This window comes from Pongo pygmaeus, chromosome 10 (genome assembly GCF_028885625.2).
Source record: "Pongo pygmaeus isolate AG05252 chromosome 10, NHGRI_mPonPyg2-v2.0_pri, whole genome shotgun sequence".
NCBI lineage: Eukaryota > Metazoa > Chordata > Mammalia > Primates > Hominidae > Pongo > Pongo pygmaeus.
Window position 1 is genome coordinate 125,490,312 of NC_072383.2, and position 19,653 is coordinate 125,509,964.

The window sequence follows — 19,653 nt, forward strand, 5'->3', positions numbered from 1 at the left end:
CCCAGTGAGGCCTGGAATAGTACTAAGGATGTGGCTGCCCAGGAGCCCTGGAGCATGGCCAGGGCTGAAGCTGAATACAAGCTAAGCACCACAGGTGGGGTGGGATCTGAGAAGCCCCTGAGCTGCGTGAACAGCTTTTATTATTCTCACACCCTGGGCCTTTCCCTCTCCCTTCTGCATCCCAGAAGAGAGATTTAATTTTCTCAGCAGATGCTCCTGCCTCCAGCACTAGTTCTGTAGTTTTGCATCTGGTCCCCTCCAGTGCCTTTTTCAGAGCTGTGATGTGTCTTTCATTTGAGCACATGGGCCTAGGGCATCCAGCTATGGAGACACATGGAGGAGACAGGGGCCAAGAAGGAACGGACATAAAGAAATTCTAGGGCAAGTCCAAAGCCCTACATTGGAACTAGAAGCAGAATGACTAGTTAGCAATTAGGGAAGAAAAACAAACAAATAAAAGTTGGAGATTTTTCTCATTCCTTATATAAATATAATTTCCACCTTATATAAATATAATTTCCACTGGATTAAAAATTAAATGTAAAATGCAAAATGATAAAAGTACAAGAGGAGAACAGGGACAGATTTAGCCAAAGGTCACTGTAAAAATCATACAAAGGCCGGGCGTGATGGCTTACGCCTGTAATCCCAGCACTTTGGGAGGCTGAGGTGGGCAGATCACAAGGTCAAGAGATCGAGACAATCCTAGCCAATATGGTGAAACCCTGTCCCTACTAAAAATACAAAAATTAGCTGGGCGTGGTGGCGGGCGCCTGTAGTCCCAGCAACTCGGGAGGCTGATGCAGGAGAATCGCTTGAACCCAGGAGGCAGAGGTTGCAGTAAGCCAAGATCACACCATTGCACTCCAGCCAGGTGACAAAGAGAGACTCCGAAAAAAAAAAAAAAAGACACAAAAGTCTCAAACCATAAAGGAGAAAAATTGATAGGATTGACCACATAATCCGAGGAATCAAGTCATCATCCTTTTACAGAAATGAAAAGATATAGAATAAAGCAAGAATAATAAAATGTTAACAGTAGAATTTAGGTGCTGGTAGGTATATGGTTCTTCACTAAAAACTTCTTTCAATTTTTCTGCATATTTGAAATTTTTCATAATAAATAGTTAGATACAATTATATAGGGTGAGCAGCCATGCATAAAATTAGTTCAACATGTGACCACAGATATTTTTTCTCATAGAGCACATGTGACATTTTATTCAATTATTAATTTACTATCATTATTAGTCTTCAGCCACACAATTTTTTTTTCCACCAAACTGGAGGTTATTAGCAGGTCATTTGCTTCACACTCCTGGTCATTTAGGAAAAACGGTAGAATTTGGTGGAACAGAAACTAAGCTTTGTTATCTATCTCCCCATTCTCACAAGCAAGGCAGGATGCATCCTCTTTCTGTGAGAAACTGAAACCCATTAATCCAAAATTAGAAGATTTGCTGTTCAAAAGTTATCCTATGAAAAAGATACTTGCTCATGCATGTTTATAGCAGTACAATTCACAATTGCAAAAATGTGAAACCAACCCAAATGCCCATCAGTCAACGAGTGGATAAAGAAACTGTTATTTTATATATATATATATATACACACATACATATATATGATGGAATACTACTCAGCCACACACAAAAAAATAATGAGTTAAAGGCATTTGCAGCAACCTGGATGAGATTGGAGACTATCATTCTAAGTGAAGTAACTCAAAAATGGAAAACCAAACATCATTTGTTCTCACTTATAATTGGTAGTTAAGCTAGGAGTATGCAAAAGCATAAGAATGACATGATGGACTTTGGGAACTCAGGGGGAAAGGGTGGGAAGGGGGTGAGGGATAAAAGATGACAAATTGGGTTCAATGTATAGTGCTCGGGAGATGGGTGCACCAAAATCTCACAAATCACCACTAAAGAGCTTACTCATGTACCAAATACCACCTGTTCCCCAAAAATCTATGGAAATAATTTTTTTTTTAAAAAAGAAGATTTTGAGTAGCAGGAGCCAACAGGGTGGCTTTGTTCTTTTCTGTAGTTTTAGTCCTCACCCTGATTTGTCAGGCCAGAAAGTGTCTCTGCCATGACTGAACCCTCTGGTCCCTTCAGGAAGCAAGAAGGTGTCCAGAAAACACTACAGGCAGAAATCTCAGCCCCAGCTTTACCTGGCAATGATAGGAGCTAGGCTAATGACACCTATGATAGCTAAAAATCCAGGAGAGACACTCCCAGTGCTGGAGAAAGCTCAGGTGGGATCCAGAGCCAAACAGAACTGCACAATCTCTTGGTTCCCCTTATTTATCTATTAAACAACAAAGGTTTTTGATAACTATGCCTGATATTTTATCTTCAGTATATAGATATCTGCTTTCCCCACTAACTTCATATAAAATAGCAAAGCATTTATAGATTTAGAAGCATATGAATTTCACTGGGGGTAAAGTCACTGAATCCTGGAAGAGGTTTTGGAGAGTACTTACAGCATTGTTTTTCAGGAAGTTCTATACTCTTGAGAACTGAGCAGTCTCCAGGAAGTTCCACACCCTGCTCCCCTTCCTCTCCCTCCAGCTCTTTTAAGCTGGAGAAGTGTGAAGAAAGCCCCTCCCTTTGCTTCACTTTCAGGCGATTTCGTGAGGACCAAATATTTGGAGCCTTGGAAGCCACCTTGTGCCGATGAGGAAAGACCAAAAGAATTGCAGAGAGGCATTTCCAGAGCTCTGACCAGAGTCAATGAACCAATCCTAGAAACACCTGTTGCTTGTTGGGTGAGAAGTTTCCTGGTAATTACACTGCATCCACTCGGATATAGCACACAAGCAGATGGACTCACTGATTAGTGAGGAGGCAGCGGGCAAACTAATAATTACTGCACAGGCGAAAGTGCTCTGATGGCAGTAAGTCTAAGATGATGGGGGACATCTAATTCAAACTTAGGGGTTCAAGGAAGCCTTCCCAGAGGAGGTAAGCCCTGAGCTGTGAAATATAGGATAAGCAAGAGTCAACTCCATAAGGTAGGAGGTAGGGGCTTCAGACCACCTGCCCAGGGTTGAAAGAGAGACAGAACACGCCAGTGTGGCTGCTGGGGAAGGAGCGTCTAACGTAAGATAAGGATGGAGAGGTGGGCAGGGGTCAGCCCAACCAAGAGCAATGGAGAGCCATGAAGAATTTTTAACAGAAAATTAGATCTGTAATTTAGAATAATCACAGTGAGGACTGTTGAATTGCTGGCTGGATACAATAAGAGAATAGTAATAGCTAATATTTATACAACACTATGTGACAGACTCTAGGCACTTTATAGGCATTAGAACATTAGATTACTTAATCCATATGTTTTGCTCTCATATATATTAACAATAGTAGTAGTTAATATATATGATTACTAACAATAGTAATTATGTGAGAGAGATAGATATCATATATATTATTAGTAACTACATGAGAGATATATATGATATATAATATACATATCTCACATAACTACTGTTAGCAATCATATATGTTAACCATTACTATTGTTACTGTTGTTATACAGTATATATCTGTCACATGATTATGCTTGTATATTTACAAGTATATATGGTGGGGGGCATATTGGGGAATGTCTTATCTCCATATCTCATATTCATCTTGTAATATGTACATATAGATAGAAGATAGATAGATAAATATCTCACATGATTATATATATTATTATATATATTATAATATATATAATATATATTATAAAATATATATTATATATATTTATAAAATATGTATAATATATTATATATATATAATATATATAGATTCACAGGTTTCCCACAGCCCATAGCAAATATAGGGAGAGGTATATATCATATGTATCTCTCTCACATGATTACTATTGTTATCCCCACTTACAGATAAGGAAACTGAGTCAAGTGGACAAACAAGGATCTCCAGCCCCACTGCCTGCCTGAGCCTGAGTCCCGCATGGCACTTGGAGGAACAGCAGTGGCTGGAGGCTAATTTCCTGTTTACACTTTGAAGGCTACTCTCCCTGGTCAGAGACTCTGATGGGACACAAATGTGGAGCCTGTGAGTTCTGACGCAGACTTTTACTTGGCAAAGGTTCAGGAAAAGCAAGTGGCTGATTAGAAGATATGATTTCTACTGAGGGCCAGGCAAAAGGCAAGTGTCTCACGTATGAACTGAGTTTGCTCTTTTGATCCTGAGAACAGCTCTGTTGAATTGGGGAGGTGCTCTGGACATTTTACAGATGACGAAACTGAGGCCCAGAGAAGTTAAGTGGCTCACCCAGGGTCCCAGTGTTACTAGAAGGTGTGCAGTGGTCTTCCAGGGAAGATCCTCTTGTATTAGAAGGAAGAGATGATCAGTTCGGAGGGCCTGAGAAAAGACAAGGTCATTTGAAAGTGATAGCAGTTCATCAGGGGGTGATTCTGGAGCACGAAGTGACAAAAGAGTCACATGTCAAGGCACCAATGTAGAAAGAGTCTCCCTATCTTAGAGCCCAGCTGGTCTCTTCCTTCTCAGGGTGGCTCCTCTCTCTCTCTGCCTCTGCCCCTGCCCCTTGTCTTAGCCCAGCATGGGTGCAAGTCCCAGGTTCTGTGACGTCACAGTTCAGGGCCCACAGCCCAATCTTGGATCATGCCATTGGGAATATCTGATTGGCCACTGGCCAGCCAATGGTGGGACAAACTTTGGAGCAGGCTATCACTGTTGGAACAATCAGTGCTGAAGGAGTTGGAAAGGATGGGCAAGGCTCAGCTTCTCCTTCTGGAAACGTAGCTCATCTCCAAAGAAGACCAGTTCATTTTCTACTATGGACAATGTGGATGGTAGTTCTCTCGTGCTCACAGGTTCAGCACATGTTACAGAAGAGCATTTTCCTTCAGAGATTATTCACAGGTGTCCCACAGCCCATAGCAAATACAGGGCACATTAAGTTCAAATAAATTTATGCAAATATGTGAGTGCATTGACATAAATACTGCATTTATATTCATATACTATACTTACATGTATTGAATATATTTTCATATATATCTATTTATATTATATATACATATTTCAAGCTGTATTGTATATATGAATTTATTATATAGTAAATGTATCCTATATAAATCTGAATATATGAATTCAATATATCTCAATTAGTTATCCATATCTAAAGAGACTTCACATAAGAATTCATATTTTAAGGTATTTTTTAATGAAAATCAATGTACCATAGCAGTAGGTAACATCTACGTAGCATTTCCAGTGTGTTACCCATTTTAAATTATTTCTCTGCATTAATGTATTTAATCCTGGACTCAACACTCATCATGAGGCAGACACCATTAGTTTTCCTATTTTACAAATCAGAAAACAGACCCTGATAAGTTAGCTGACTGGGCCAAGGTCCCACAGCTAGTTAGTGGCCCTGCTGGGATTAGCAGCTGCAGTGTGGCTCTGAAGCCTTTCCTGTCAGCACCTAGTGGTGGTGACCTTTGGGACAGGCGGCTCTGGATGCCATGGGCAGCAGGTGGCTGAGGCTGAATGTCCCCAAGAAGCAGAGTTTTGGCTGGTAACTTTGCTCCAGTGCCAACAGGCCAAGACACACTTCCACGCTGCCCACCTAACCCCTGTGGGCTTTCGCATTTGTTATTCTGATAGGTTATAGGGCTTGAAAATTCCTATATGAGCTGCACTTGGAGTTTTAAAACACATTTCATTTTCTAAATTTGCATGTAAATTAACTCATCAACAAAAGGAAAACTAAAACTAAAGTTTGGATAAAGATAGCCCCTATTGTGGCTATAAATTCTATGTTCTCAATGGTATAGTTCAGGCTTCTTCAAGTAGATTGAGCACTGAGAACCTGTCTATTGTATTTTCCCCCGGTGAATCAGTCAGACAAATGGGGGCACCTTAATTCAGAAAGAAACAGCCCAGCTGTGACATTTGTCACTGCAGAGGCCTGGCCCATCGGTCAATCCCTTGTCCCTGGGCTGACAGCTCTGTGTTCCCCTGTGGTCCCACTGCTGTCTGACCACCTCCTCCTCTGACTGATGCTGACACCTCTTTGCAGGTGTGGAAACGGTCTGTAGCCTACAGGAGCCTGAGGAGAAGGGAGGAGCTAGCAGCCCCAGTCAAGTCTAGCACAGTGCATCTTGGCCTGCAGTGATGGCTGTTTCCCCTGGAAAGGTCAGAAGCAGAGAAGCCGCTCATAGCCTTCCTGAAGTGGGCATGACTCCCTGTATCCTATCCACTGACAATGCCAATATTTCACCAGTGAGGCCTGGACAGTTTGCCATTGACGAGTGTCAGGTAGAATTTCCCATTGTCTCTTCTCATCTTCTGGCATTGAGTGGCCAATCTCTTCCTTTTATTAGGCATATCAGGCATCCTCTGATGGATGCACAGGGAGACGGAAGGTTTTGGGTTTTCTGCTGTGGCAACGAAGACCTGGCTCACACAGTTATGGAGATGAGACTTCCCACGATGTGCCCCCCACCATCTGGAGACCCAGGAAAGCCAGTGGTGTAATTCAGTCTGAGCTCAAAGGTCTGAGAATCGGTGGGGGCTGATAATACAAATCCCAATCTCATGGCAGGATAAGATGAGAAGTCTGAGGTCAAGCAATGAGGCAGAAAAAAATAAATAAACAAGGGGGAAGAATTCTCATTTCTCTACCTTTTGTTCTATTCGGGCCCTCAATGGATTGGTTGGTGCCCACATGCTTTGGGGAAGGGGAAATATTACACTTCACTGAGTCCACCAATTCAAATGTTAGTCTCATCAGCAGATATCCTGACAGATACACTCAGAAATGATGGTCGATATGAGCATCTCAGGGCCCAGTCGAACTGGCATATACATTAACTATCATGCTCTAATCAACCCTTTTCACCTGCGGAAAGTATTCAGGTTTTTGAGTCAGAAGGGACAATTGTGTCCTTGAAGACAGCAGGTAATTTCCTTACACAGTTTGTCTCCTGTACTGACATTTCTTGTCCAACTCATGATTTTATTTTTCAAAGAACGTACCCAATACGGGAAAAAAATACTGTGGGAAATGACAGTCAACCACAAACAGCAATTATAAATCTTTTTTTTTTAATTATACTTCAAGTTTTAGGGTACATGTGCACAACGTGCAGTCTTGTTACATATGTATACATGTGCCATGTTGTGTACTGCACCCATTAACTTGTCATTTACATTAGGTATATCTCCTAATGCTATCCCTCCTCCCTCCCCCCACCCCACAACAGGCCCCGGTGTGTGATGTTCCCCTTCCTGTGTCCATGTATTCTCATTGTTAAATTCCCACCTATAAGTGAGAACATGCGGTGTTTGGTTTTTTGTCCTTGCGATAGTTTGCTGAGAATGATGGTTTCCAGCTTCATCCATGTCCCTACAAAGGACATAAACTCATCATTTTTTATAGCAAAACAGAGATATAGACAAATGGAACAGAACAGAGCCCTCAGAAATAATGCCACATATCTAAAACTATCTGATCTTTGACAAACCTAACAAAAACAAGAAATGAGGAAAGGATTCCCTATTTAATAAATGGTGCTGGGAAAACTGGCTAGCCATATGTAGAAAGCTAAAACTGGATCCCTTCCTTGCACCTTATACAAAAATTAATTCAAGATGGATCAAAGACTTAAATGTTAGACCTAAAACCATAAAAACCCTAGAAGAAAACCTAGGCAGTACCATTCAGGACACAGGCATGGGCAAGGACTTCATGTCTAAAACACCAAAAGCAATGGCAACATAAGCCAAAATTGACAAATGGGATCTAATTAAATTAAAGAGCTTCTGCACAGCAAAACAAACTACCATCAGAGTGAACAGGCAACCTACAGAATGGGAGAAAATTTTTGCAATCTACTCATCTGACAAAGGGCTAATATCCAGAATCTACAAAGAACTCAAACAAATTTACAAGAAAAAAACAAACTACCCAATCAACAATTGGGCAAAGGATATGAACAGACACTTCTCAAAAGAAGACATTTATGCAGCCAAAAGACAAATGAAAAAATGCTCACCATCACTGGCCATCAGAGAAATGCAAATCAAAACTACAATGAGATACCATCTCAACCAGTTAGAATGGCAATCATTAAAAAGTCAGGGAACAACAGGTGCTGGAGAGGATGTGGAGAAATAGGAACACTTTTACACTGTTGGTGGGACTGCAAACTAGTTCAACCATTGTGGAAGTCAGTGTGGCGATTCCTCAGGGATCTAGAACTAGAAATACCATTTGACCCAGCCATCCCATTACTGGGTATATACCCAAAGGATTATAAATCATGCTGCTATAAAGACACATACACACGTATGTTTATTGTGGCACTATTCACAATAGCAAAGACTTGGAACCAACTCAAATGTCCAACAATGATAGACTGGATTAAGCAATTATAAATCTTTTGTGTATTTTTTCTTACTTGAGAATGTTAAAACCATCAGAGAATATGGAAAGCACCACACCTCAACCCAGTGTCTGTGGTCATTGAGACAAGTGGTGTATTTAGATGCAACAGTGAAGCATCATGCACCTTCCATTGGGGCCCCCATGAGCACCAGCCACTCACCAGACCAGGGGCAGGAGTCCCTGTGCATAAAACCTGTCCCTGCAGTGATTAATAACCATGGTTGCAGACAGTCATTAGGAGACCTTAGTCATTTGCTGCATGATGGAGACGCCAAGTCTAAAGAAACTACCTTTGAATGTTTTGCTAAACTCCACTGAATTGAGGAAAAATCTGACATGCGTAATCAGTTCTTACAGACCCAAGAACAAGAATTCAGTGACAAATGAATTGAGTGTGCCTGAGGAAACATCTATTTCACATCCACAAGAAAACGTTCATTCTTATACCGCACAGCTTAGGCTAGACAGGAGAGAGATTGATGCTGATTATTTTTGTAGTGGGAGAAGGTCACATGTTAGGCAAGTTATGCCCACCAAAGTCACCCATCCCCTGGATACAGAGTTCTGATATCCATCCCTAGACAGAAGGGCTTTGCCACATCAGTTTTTTCCACTTCAGATCCCTGATGAAAGAATCATGGTGGGAGACAATACCTGTGCTCCTTTCAATCAGGTAACAAATCATGACAAATGTGCAAAATGAAAACCTCTTGACTGGCAGACATCAAAGAACATGCTAAGAGATAAAATTATCATCATGTCTCACCTCCTTGCTAACTCCAATCTAACTCCTTTAAAATATTCTGAGTTTACGACATGTGGGACACTGGACTTCCAAATCACACGTTGTCCATGTGATTCCTTTCAGGGAACCGCTAGTGGTGGGTGGAGAGTTTCATAGGTTTTGGCTTTGCTAATAGCTCTCTGATCACACTTCCCCTTGCCTGGTTTGCCACTTTGGAGGGGTCTTCAATGAGGCTTGCGTGGTTCTAGTTTCACACGCAGAAAGTGCATATGGTCATCAACTCAAATGTGTATTTCTTTTGTTAGATAATTCACTCAGTAACCAGAGATGATCAAGAAGGTTAAAACTGGAAGATAATCAGTTGCTGATAATGACACTCTTCACGGCAGGTGAACCAGTGTACGGATGACCCAGGCTGGCTCAGTTTACCTGTAGTGATATAGTGATGGCCAAGGACACGCAAGTGTGTGACAGTAAAGCCATATCTATTGTTCATGAATTGCATCAAAGCATAGATCATCATATCCTGTTAATGAGGGTCACTTTACTACTCAAATGTAAGTACAAGAACCCTGGTAATTCTCTCTGTGTTTTACCTACAGTTCTTCCACACCTGGATCCCACTTCGACTGAACCTTACAAAATCTACTGCTGGACTTTCCAATGGCATGAGTTGGTAAATCATCTCATTTTTGCATAAGCAAGTGTAACTTGAGTTTCCATCACTTGCAGCTGAGAGAATACTTGTTCTTGAATTTTATCCACAATGAGGTGCTGGATGTTTTCTATTTGCCACATGAACTCACTCTCTGCCTTTCCTGTCTTGCTGTCTACTCTTACTGATTCTTTTTTCCTTTCTGCCTTGGTTTCCAGTTGGCTCTGGCCAATGATAGAAGATGATAAAAGAGCGAGGGAGAATAAAGTCGTGTGTTTATTTATTCAGCATTCTCCAGGCAGGGTTGCCAACTGTCTGGGTATGTTTTGTCACAGATTTCATAGCTTCTCTCAAGGCAGCCTGCTCCATCTGATTCTCCCCCTCTGAATTAGAACTAGTTTTCACTGAGCACTTACTATACTCAGGAACAGTGATAGCTATCTCGTATACATTAGTTCCCTAAGTCCACTTCTACATGAAATGTTTGTTAGAATTATTGCTTTTTTATAAATAGGGAACTTAAGAGGGACAGAGAACTCTAGTAACTCATCAAAAGTCCTGTGCACCTCTGTGATCCCCTTACAGGCTAAAAATCTGACTCCACCAACACCCGACTCCAGCTTCTAGCTTCATATTTCCCCAGTCCCCCTCACCCTTCACCTTCCCTACTCAAAGTTACCCAATAGCTCCCAATCACTCACCAGATGCAAGTTCTCAGTTTTCTGGACTGACTTGATCAAGGCTGGTATTGGTTAGTCTCCTGCTTACCTGCCCAGCCAGCCTCATCTCCTGTCTCTTGCCTCATTCCAGTCCTGAATTTTATGCTCTAAGGATGAAGAATTATTCCTCCTTTTACAGTACCCATTAGAGTTTCCAACTCTGAACTTTTTTATATTCTAGATCTTCTTCTTGCAACAGTCTATATATGTTGCTGTAGAGACCTGAACAAAGATAATGGCACTAAACTAAACATGAAGAGAAGGATGTGATAGACATAACTGATGGAGTATAGAGCCTGCTCAACTGCAGAGGCAGGAAGGAAGAAAAACACGTGCCTCTGCAGTGATAGGATGATGCAGTAACCAATATCAGCATGGAAACTTGGAAGAAAAGATGAGATAATTGCTGCAGTTTCCTGAAGTGACTCAATTTTTTCTTTGGAGATGGCACACTGAATATCCATCTTCTCTTCGTGATTGTCCAACCTCCCTGCAGTTAGGTGGGGCTTTGTCACTCCTTTTGCTAGTGGGTTGAGCAGAAGTGAGATCTCTGCTGGGCTCAAGCATGGAAAGGCCTACTCCTGAACTTCCAACTTCTCTTCCCAGTGGCAGAAAAGCAGAAGCCACAGTCAAGAGGGAAGAGCTGCAAAATGGAACCAGCCTCAATTGCCGATGCTGAGCTCACATCTTATTTTGCAAAACAGAACTCAACCTGTGATAAGATAAACCAGTGATAGTTTGGAGTGTTGGCAATTCCAGCATGACCTTCCACTCCTGAACGTACCTCTCCTCTAGTAGCAGCAATTATGTGTGGAATTGTGTCCCCCTCCCTCGCTGAAATGTATATATTGAAATCCCAGCCTGCAGTGCCTAGAAGGTAATCCTATCAGAAGATACAGTCTTTAAAGAAATAATTAAATCAAAATGAAGTCTTCAGGGTGGGTCATAATCCAATACGACTAGTGTCCTCGTAAGAAAAGGAAATTTGGACAGAAATACGTGTGCACACAGAGGAAAGACCGTGGGAAGATGCAGAGAGAAGACATCTATCTGGGAACCAAAGGGAGAGGCCGACAAAGAAACCAACCCTATCTGCATCCCGATCTTGGATTTCCATATTATGGAAGCTTCCATGTTAATGGAAAATAAATTTCTATTTTTTTAGACACGCAGTCTGTGTTCTTTTGTTATGACAGCACTAACAAACTAATACAGCACCATTTTTTCCCTTTCCTTTTGGAGAAACACCACACCATATTCAGCCTATGCCGTCAGGTGGGGCTGACTCCCACCCTGGCTATGGGGTGAGCTAATCATCCAGGATGGCCAATCAGAGCCTCCCACCCTACTGTTAACAATGAGTGCTTCAGGAATGAGCCAGCAATGACATCCAAGTTAATAAGAACTGGTGAGCACTGCATGGAAGACTTCATGTTTTAAGTGTTGGAATTAAGAAATGGTATCTCCTGCAGAGATGACCAAACTCATAGAATATGTCCAGTATCACCAAGACAAAACCTTCATGGGATTGAGGCAAATTATAAAGAAAGAACAGAACAAAACAGCAAGGATACAAAGAGGAAAACAATTGCTGACGGAAGTGTTTCAATTCCTGGATCCCATCCTGACTGAACCCTCAGATCAATTCCTGGGCATGAGGCAGTAAGTTAGCTCATTTTGCTTAAGCAAGTGTTCTGTCACTTGCAGCTGAATGGATCCTGCCTGATTAATACAATAGAATTTCATGTAATGATAAGAACCAAATCTAAAATTCTTAGCAGACACTAAGCATTTTACATAATTATATTTAATCCTCATAATTATTTAAACTATGGGACTACTATTTATTTTTTATTATTATTATACTTTAAGTTTTAGGGTATATGTGCACAATGTGCAGGTTAGTTACATATGTATACATGTGCCATGTTGGTGTGCTGTACCCATTAACTCGTCATTTAGCATTAGGTATATCTCCTAAAGCTATCCCTCCCCCCTCCCCCGACCCCACAACCGTCCCCAGAGTGTGATGTTCCCCTTCCTGTGTCCATGTGTTCTCATTGTTCAATTCCCACCTATGAGTGAGAATATGCAGTGTTTGGTTTTTTGTTCTTGTGATAGTTTACTGAGAATGATGATTTCCAGTTTCATCCATGTCCCTACAAAGGACATGAACTCATCATTTTTTATGGCTGCATAGTATTCCATGGTGTATATGTGCCACATTTTCTTAATTCAGTCTATCATTTTTGGACATTTGGGTTGGTTCCAAGTCTTTGCTATTGTGAATAGTGCCGCAATAAACATACGTGTGCATGTGTCTTTATAGCAGCATGGACTACTATTATCTTCGTTTTATAGATAAGGAACATGAAGCTAGAGGAGATAAGTTCTCATTGGCTGAGCTGGAATTTGCATGCATTTGCCTCTAACTGCACAGACTGTCTTCTGAACCCTGTCAGACTTTCACCCTTCCTTTTTTTGAAGCTTTACAGACCCCACAGGTTAATATCAATCAATACGCTTATTTTGTAGATTAGCAGACTTAATCATTTGAAAGTTAAATATCTTGGTAACAGTCAAGGTCTAATGCAAATCTGGCAGAATTAAAATTCCATTCATTTTGAGTCCACAGGAGACTGCTCCTTTAAAATTCTAATTTTCCTGGGAAATGCTGAACTTGAACCCTTAGAAGCTAAATCCCTCGTTGCTAATTCTCACTGCAACAGCAACCAGGGCACTGTCCACATATGAGCACACACAGGACACAGGAGAGGAGTGACAGTGATGACACTGGCTGCCAGCTGAATTTACTGAGTGCTTTCTGCATGACAGCCACTGTCCCAGTCATTCTCCACACACTGGCTAATTTAATCCTCACATCTGCCCTGTGATGTATGTCAAGTATCCCATTTTATGGATGGGAAAAACTGAGGGTAGGTAACTTGCCCAAGGTCAGACCACTGGTAGAGTGTGTGGAGGGGGTCATGGGGAGGGGAGACGGTTGCCGACCTCCACTGACCCTGAACCCTTGGTTGTGAAAGGCGCGCCTCCCTCTCCACAGCCCTCTCTCTAGTGCTGGACACTGAGGAGTCTAGTCTCCTGCCTGCAAGACTCCCAGGCTTTATAATTGCCACAGAGTCCTCAAAGCCTGGTCTATCTATTTCCATTTATGGGCAAGATTATCACCAGGCAAAAGTGGGAGAGGGGCTCTATGATCCCAGAGTGTCCCTAGAACGGATGGATGACCTCTGTCATAACACACCAAACCCTGGGGTATAACATAAGCCCGAGCTGGGATGCTGTTTTCCAGGCAGAGAGAACCGTCATTTCGGTGAATGTTGTCTAAGCTCACTGGGGACTCCTCCTGGAAAATGAATCTGGCCTCTCAGTTCCATTCCAGGTAGCAGCTGGTAGGACCACTTTTGTGGAAGGCTGGCTAGGGGCATCACTATGACATGTGGCCCAAGAGATGGCAAGGAATGAGGTAGGATGGATGCCTGATACCAGACGCTGCAGCTTTTCCTTATCAGAGCAACAGCCCTAGGACATACCACATTTAAAAGTGGTGATGGAGTTTGTTCCCTTTTTTCCCTTATCCTTACATGTTCTTGGGGATTGTGGCAGCCATATAGGCTTGGGATTTGATTGAAAATCATTTTCAGGCCAAAGTTGGTGACCTGAGGATCACTAACCCATTGGCTCATGGCTCAATTTTCATTTAGTTTGTGGTGTCCTCTTTTATTAATTCAAATGACTTTTTATCATAAAATTATTATTATTATCTTTTGAGATGAAGTTTTGCTCTTATTGCTCAGGCTGGGGCAATCTCTGCCTCCCAGATTCAAGTGATTCTCCTGACTCAGCCTCCTGAGTAGCTGGGTTTACAGGCATGCACCACCACCCCATGCTAATTCCTCGTATTTTTAGTAGAGACAGAGTTTCTCCATATTGGTCAGGCTGGTCTCAAACTCCCGACTTCAGGTGATCCACCCGCCTCAGCCTCCCAAAGTGCTGGGATTACAGGCATAAGCCACCAAGCCTGGCCATAAAATTATATATATATATAAAAAAATTATGAAAAATAATCTTTAAAAAAATCACCTGAAAATATAGTGCTTATAGACAGATGACTTATCTTTTGTTAATCACACCGCATCTTCCTTTTTCACACATACATACAGTCTAAGTACCAGATTTGCACATTCAGTTTCAGCAAGAAGAATTCATTTAATTCCCCCACTCTCTGCTCACAAGACCTATTCTCAGGACCCATTTCTAACCCTGAAGCAGCTGAGGCTCCAAGACAAGGGCTCTGTGACACTGCGCTGTTGGCTTGAAGTTGCAGAAGTTCTCCTTTTAGAGCTCTGGAAGTTGGCTGACTCATGGCAGGGCCAGGAGCACTTGCTGTGTGCAGGGCTTTCATGAGCTTTGCTGTTTTCTGATTAGTTACCATTAATATTTCATTGGGTTTCCTTTGTTTCTATTTAGCAAAAGAAGTGGCCTTACAGCTTGAATTATGTGAATATCATGTATCATGTTATGTTTTCATTGTGAGCTGGCTTAAATAATTACTCTAAAGTGCTTGACATAGTTTGGCTGTGTCCCCACCCAAATCTCATCTTGAATTGCAACTCCCATAATCCCCATGTGTCATGGGAGGGACCTGGTGGGAGAGAATTGAATCATGGGGGCAGGTTTTTCCTGTGCTGTTCTCATGATAATGAATAAGTCTCATGAGATCTGATGGTTTTATAAAGGACAGTTCCCCTGCACACACTTCCCTGCCTGCCACCATGTAAGATATGTCTTTGCTCCTCCTTCGTCTTCCATCATCATTGTGAGGCCTCCCCAGCCATGCTGAACTATGAGTCAATTAACTCTCTTTCCTTTGTAAATTACCCAGTCTCAGGTTATGCCTTTATTGGCAGCATGAGAACAGACTAATACTGTGCTTAAAGAGAAAATATGGACAATCAGATTATAGTCATTATTCAGGAAAAAACTTCCTGTCAACTGCTAACTCCTGGAATAATTATTTCAGTTTTTGTAAGATTTGATGTTATTTAGGAATGCATAATAATAACTGTGGCATTGAGGAACTCATAAAACTATTCCTGTGGAAATTAACTACATTATATTGTATAACATTCAACGTTGTGTAACATTCAACAATGCATCCTGTGATGTATATTTCTAGAGTATATTGTATGGGTAAACTGGGACACTGGAGAGGGAATAAGATCCTTTCTGTATAAACAGGATAGAAGGAGGGGCCATGCATTTTTGCTCACCACTGAATCTGGAATGCTTAGCATAGAATAAAATAGCAGATACTTTATACATGTTGTTAACTAGTAACTAGTTAATTAAAACATTTCATAATTTCATGTGTAATTTTTTGGTGCCAGTCAACATTATGTCAGAAGATACCTTCATTCTGCTGAAAGAGTCAGTGGAAGTGAAGGAGTTAGAAAACGATGATGGGATCTGTAAACTGACAGGCCAGTTAGCAAACTTCATGTAGTTACATCAGCCAGGTCGCTCCTGTGCTTAAAACATTTGTGCCAAACATTCTGCAGATTATCAGGCCCTTGGCTTTGAGTTCTCCTTCCTCTTTCTCGAGGCCATTTCAGCATTCATGGACACTTACTCTTTCCATAGGCAGGTGACCAGAAACTATTGTTCACAAAGCACTAACAGAGCATTTTGGGGTAACATAAAAAACTATAAAAAGGGGTTGTTTATTTATGAAATTTTCATTATAGCTGGAGGACATATAAAAATAATCTCAAAGCTCATGTGGGATAAATTATAAATCTATGTATATAGCTTCTATCACTATATATGAGTTTTTAAAAATTCTGTACAAGCAGAGAACACAAGGACACACCTAGGCATCAGTCTGATTCCCTAGTTAGCAGGAAGGGAATATAAAAGTATTTTAGAATGATGGGTCTGATGATGAGGAAAGAGGGCGGGAAAAGAAATGAGCATTCATTTGTTGACCAAGAGCAAAGGCAATGTGCTAGACACTTCACAAATGCCACTGTATTTTTTTCCCAAACACCTTATAATGGCCGGGGATGTGACCTAACTCACCCACATGCCCACAGATGCTGTGTGCAGAATGAAAGAGAAGACCCAGTTCCTCTGTCCCCTATTCCACCCAGCACATTGTCCTTTGAGGTTCTGTAATGGTTCTGCCTTCAATAACATGCAGGCTGATCAGTCTGTTTTTGGGTTGGCAGAGACTGGGATCCAGTAGGCTCACTTCTCAATGCACTTAAGCTGACCTACTATTTCGTCCTCTCAACCCAACACTTCCTAAGACCTTTCCTAAAGAGCTACAACATGCTTTAGGTATACTTCATCTATACATATTGACAGACAAGGTTCATTTTAAGTAAATATAGTTGAACAATTATGAGCCCCTTGAGGCTAAGGACAACATTTATCTCCTTACCGCCCAAAACCCACAGCCAAGAACAATCTCCCACATGTTTTGGGGGTCAGAGAGTGGCAGAAAAACGAATATGCATTATAAAAAATCATGATCTATGGTATTAAGAACTTGGATTAAAAATAATTTGTTCTTATATTTGTGTGTGTGTTGTTCTTTTATGTGTGTGTGTGTGTGTGTGTATCCTACTATATATATAGGATTATATATATATAGTATCATACATATCTATCTATCTATCTATCTATCTAGTAGGATATGTATCCTACTCTTAGGACCTAGGACAAAGAATAACATTCTAGCCATAAAAATACATAATAGGCAACCAACTACAAATTAGTTATTTAATCACAGATTTAGTAGATATATACAAGATCAAACCTAGGGGAATTAACACATGACAGGAGAGTCAAAACGAATTTGTGTAATCATGAAAATCCATTCAGGAAGTGACATTTGTTCTGAAATTTTTTTAAATAAGTGAAATCAACTGGATGAGTAAGTAATCAGAACATTCTATAAAAAGAGAATCAGAAAGAAGGAATGACACATGCCCCGGATGAGAAGTCCAGTGCTTTTCATGAACTGACAAATAAATCACAATGGCCGCTCTGCAAAAACAAAATAAAACAAAGGTTCTCAAGAATGAGGGTAAGATGAGAAGAGGCCAGAGAGGTCAGCAGAGGCTGGGCCATATTAAATCTTTTCAGCTATTGGAAGAATCAAGATCATTTTAGAAAAGTCAGTTATGAGTCACAGAAAGACATTAAGTAAGGAAATACTATAATCAGATTTGGGTGCTGTAAGAGAAACCCAGTAGGGAACAAAAGATGAATTGAGATACACTTGTTAGTTTGAACTGGAAATTGTGCAAAAGGCTGGAATTGAGGGACATTTATGGGGTAGAGACAGCAGACCATGGCTGGACATGGTCATGAGATGAGAGAGCTCTCACTGGAGAATTCCAGTTTTTAGCACTGAATACAAGGCAGAGCCATCCATTGATTCAGGAGACCCAGAAAATGAGCACGGGGAATGTGATGAGTTCCATTATAGGTGATGTGTAATCCTTATTTTCCATGATACATGTAAAAGATGGGCATTAAGAAATAATTTGTAGTAGGACAGCCATGCACTCAAGTTACTATTTCCAACTACTTACTACGTTCAGGGCGCTGTTCTGCGCAAGATGACAATGCCAAGACAACTTGTCCCTGGATTCTGCCCACAACAGAATACAGAAAGGGAAATGAGGCATGGATAGCACAGATACAAGGTAAAACCATACTGATCTCCTGTGAGATTCCTTCCCTCTTCCAATACAATCAAATCTTCCAGTGAGAGGTATCAGAGGAAGCTTCTCAGGGGCAGAAAAGAGAAACAATAGAAGGCCATATATAAAGGGCTGAAAAGATAAACAGCAGAAAGCCTATGTAAAATGCAGGTTAACCGCCCTGTTTCTTCTTGAAGAGTCATAAAGGGGTTGAAAATATTGTTAATTCACTGAGGCTCATGGAGAAGGTGAATTGACTGTTCAAATGGTCAGACATGGTCCATCCTTTTCACCTGTGAAAGTCATTCATTTCTCGAAGTCAAGGAAAAGATTCTGTTCAATATCTTTTATCTTGGCTGTGTAAACTAAAGGAAGAGTCAGCAGTTTAATGGAATAGTTGTTGGGTTTAATCAGCCTTTGGTGGCAAACTCGGTTTCCAATTACAGTGAACAAAGTTTTCCAAGTGTAGTTTCCTGTAATATTCATAGTCTCAATAATAAAGCCAATAGTTCTTAAAGCAGTTAAAATGAACTTTCAATATAATGAAAAATTTATTTTCCTATCTAAACAGAAAAATTCAAAAGCTATAATGCCATGATACGGACCAATTAAGTATGGCATATATGTCATGATAATAAGAATGTAAACTATCTGGTAATCTTCCCTCTTCCCTATGTAAACAAAGGCTAAATATCAGTGAAGAAAATCCTTGAAAATACTTGTGTCAGTAACTTCTTAAATTTGTTCTCAAATGTTCTGTCCAACAAATGTAAAACAAAATGTTGAGTCCTTGTCATTAGATTGTATTTTAACCCAAGCTGAATCAAATAAATTTGGGGTAGTTTACAGCAATGTATTGTTCTACTAGCTTACACTGTCTCTGATCACTGCTCATTTTGTAAGGAGCTACCATATTTGTCAGCAAGCAAAACTCATCTTTACCAAAAAGCAACATATTTACCCCATGTCTAGTGAACTAAGCCTATTGAAAGCCCAACAGGGAAGGAAAGAAGAATAGTGGATTTACAGACCATGGTAATATCGTTAGCCCCTGGTGGAAGAAAACGGAAACACAAACATCACAGAAAAGATTGGTGATTTCTCCCCTTGCGTGCTTTTCTTTTTCTTTTTTTGTTTTTTTCTTTTGAGGTGGAGTTTCACTCTGTCGCCCAGGCTGCAGTGCAATGGCGTGATCTCGGCTCACTGCAACCTCAGTCTCATGGGCTCAAGCGATTCTCCCGTCTCAGCCTCCCAAGTAGCTGGGATTACAGGCACCCACCACCAGGCCCAGCTAATTTTTTGTATTTTTAGTGGAGACAGGGTTTTGCCATGTTGGCCAGGCTGGTCTCAAACTCC

General features: G+C 41.0%; 1 long non-coding RNA gene across 2 annotated transcripts in view; it reads right to left on the minus strand.

Annotated features, from left to right (window-relative positions):
• LOC129010383 (uncharacterized) overlaps positions 1-4,586 on the minus strand; it is a 39,170-nt gene extending 34,584 nt beyond the window's left edge. For both annotated transcript variants that reach the window (XR_008492987.1, XR_008492986.1), the window contains exon 1: positions 4,296-4,586. This is a non-coding gene — a long non-coding RNA (uncharacterized LOC129010383). The remainder of the gene's footprint in view (positions 1-4,295) is intronic.
• Between the last annotated feature and the right edge of the window lie 15,067 nt (positions 4,587-19,653).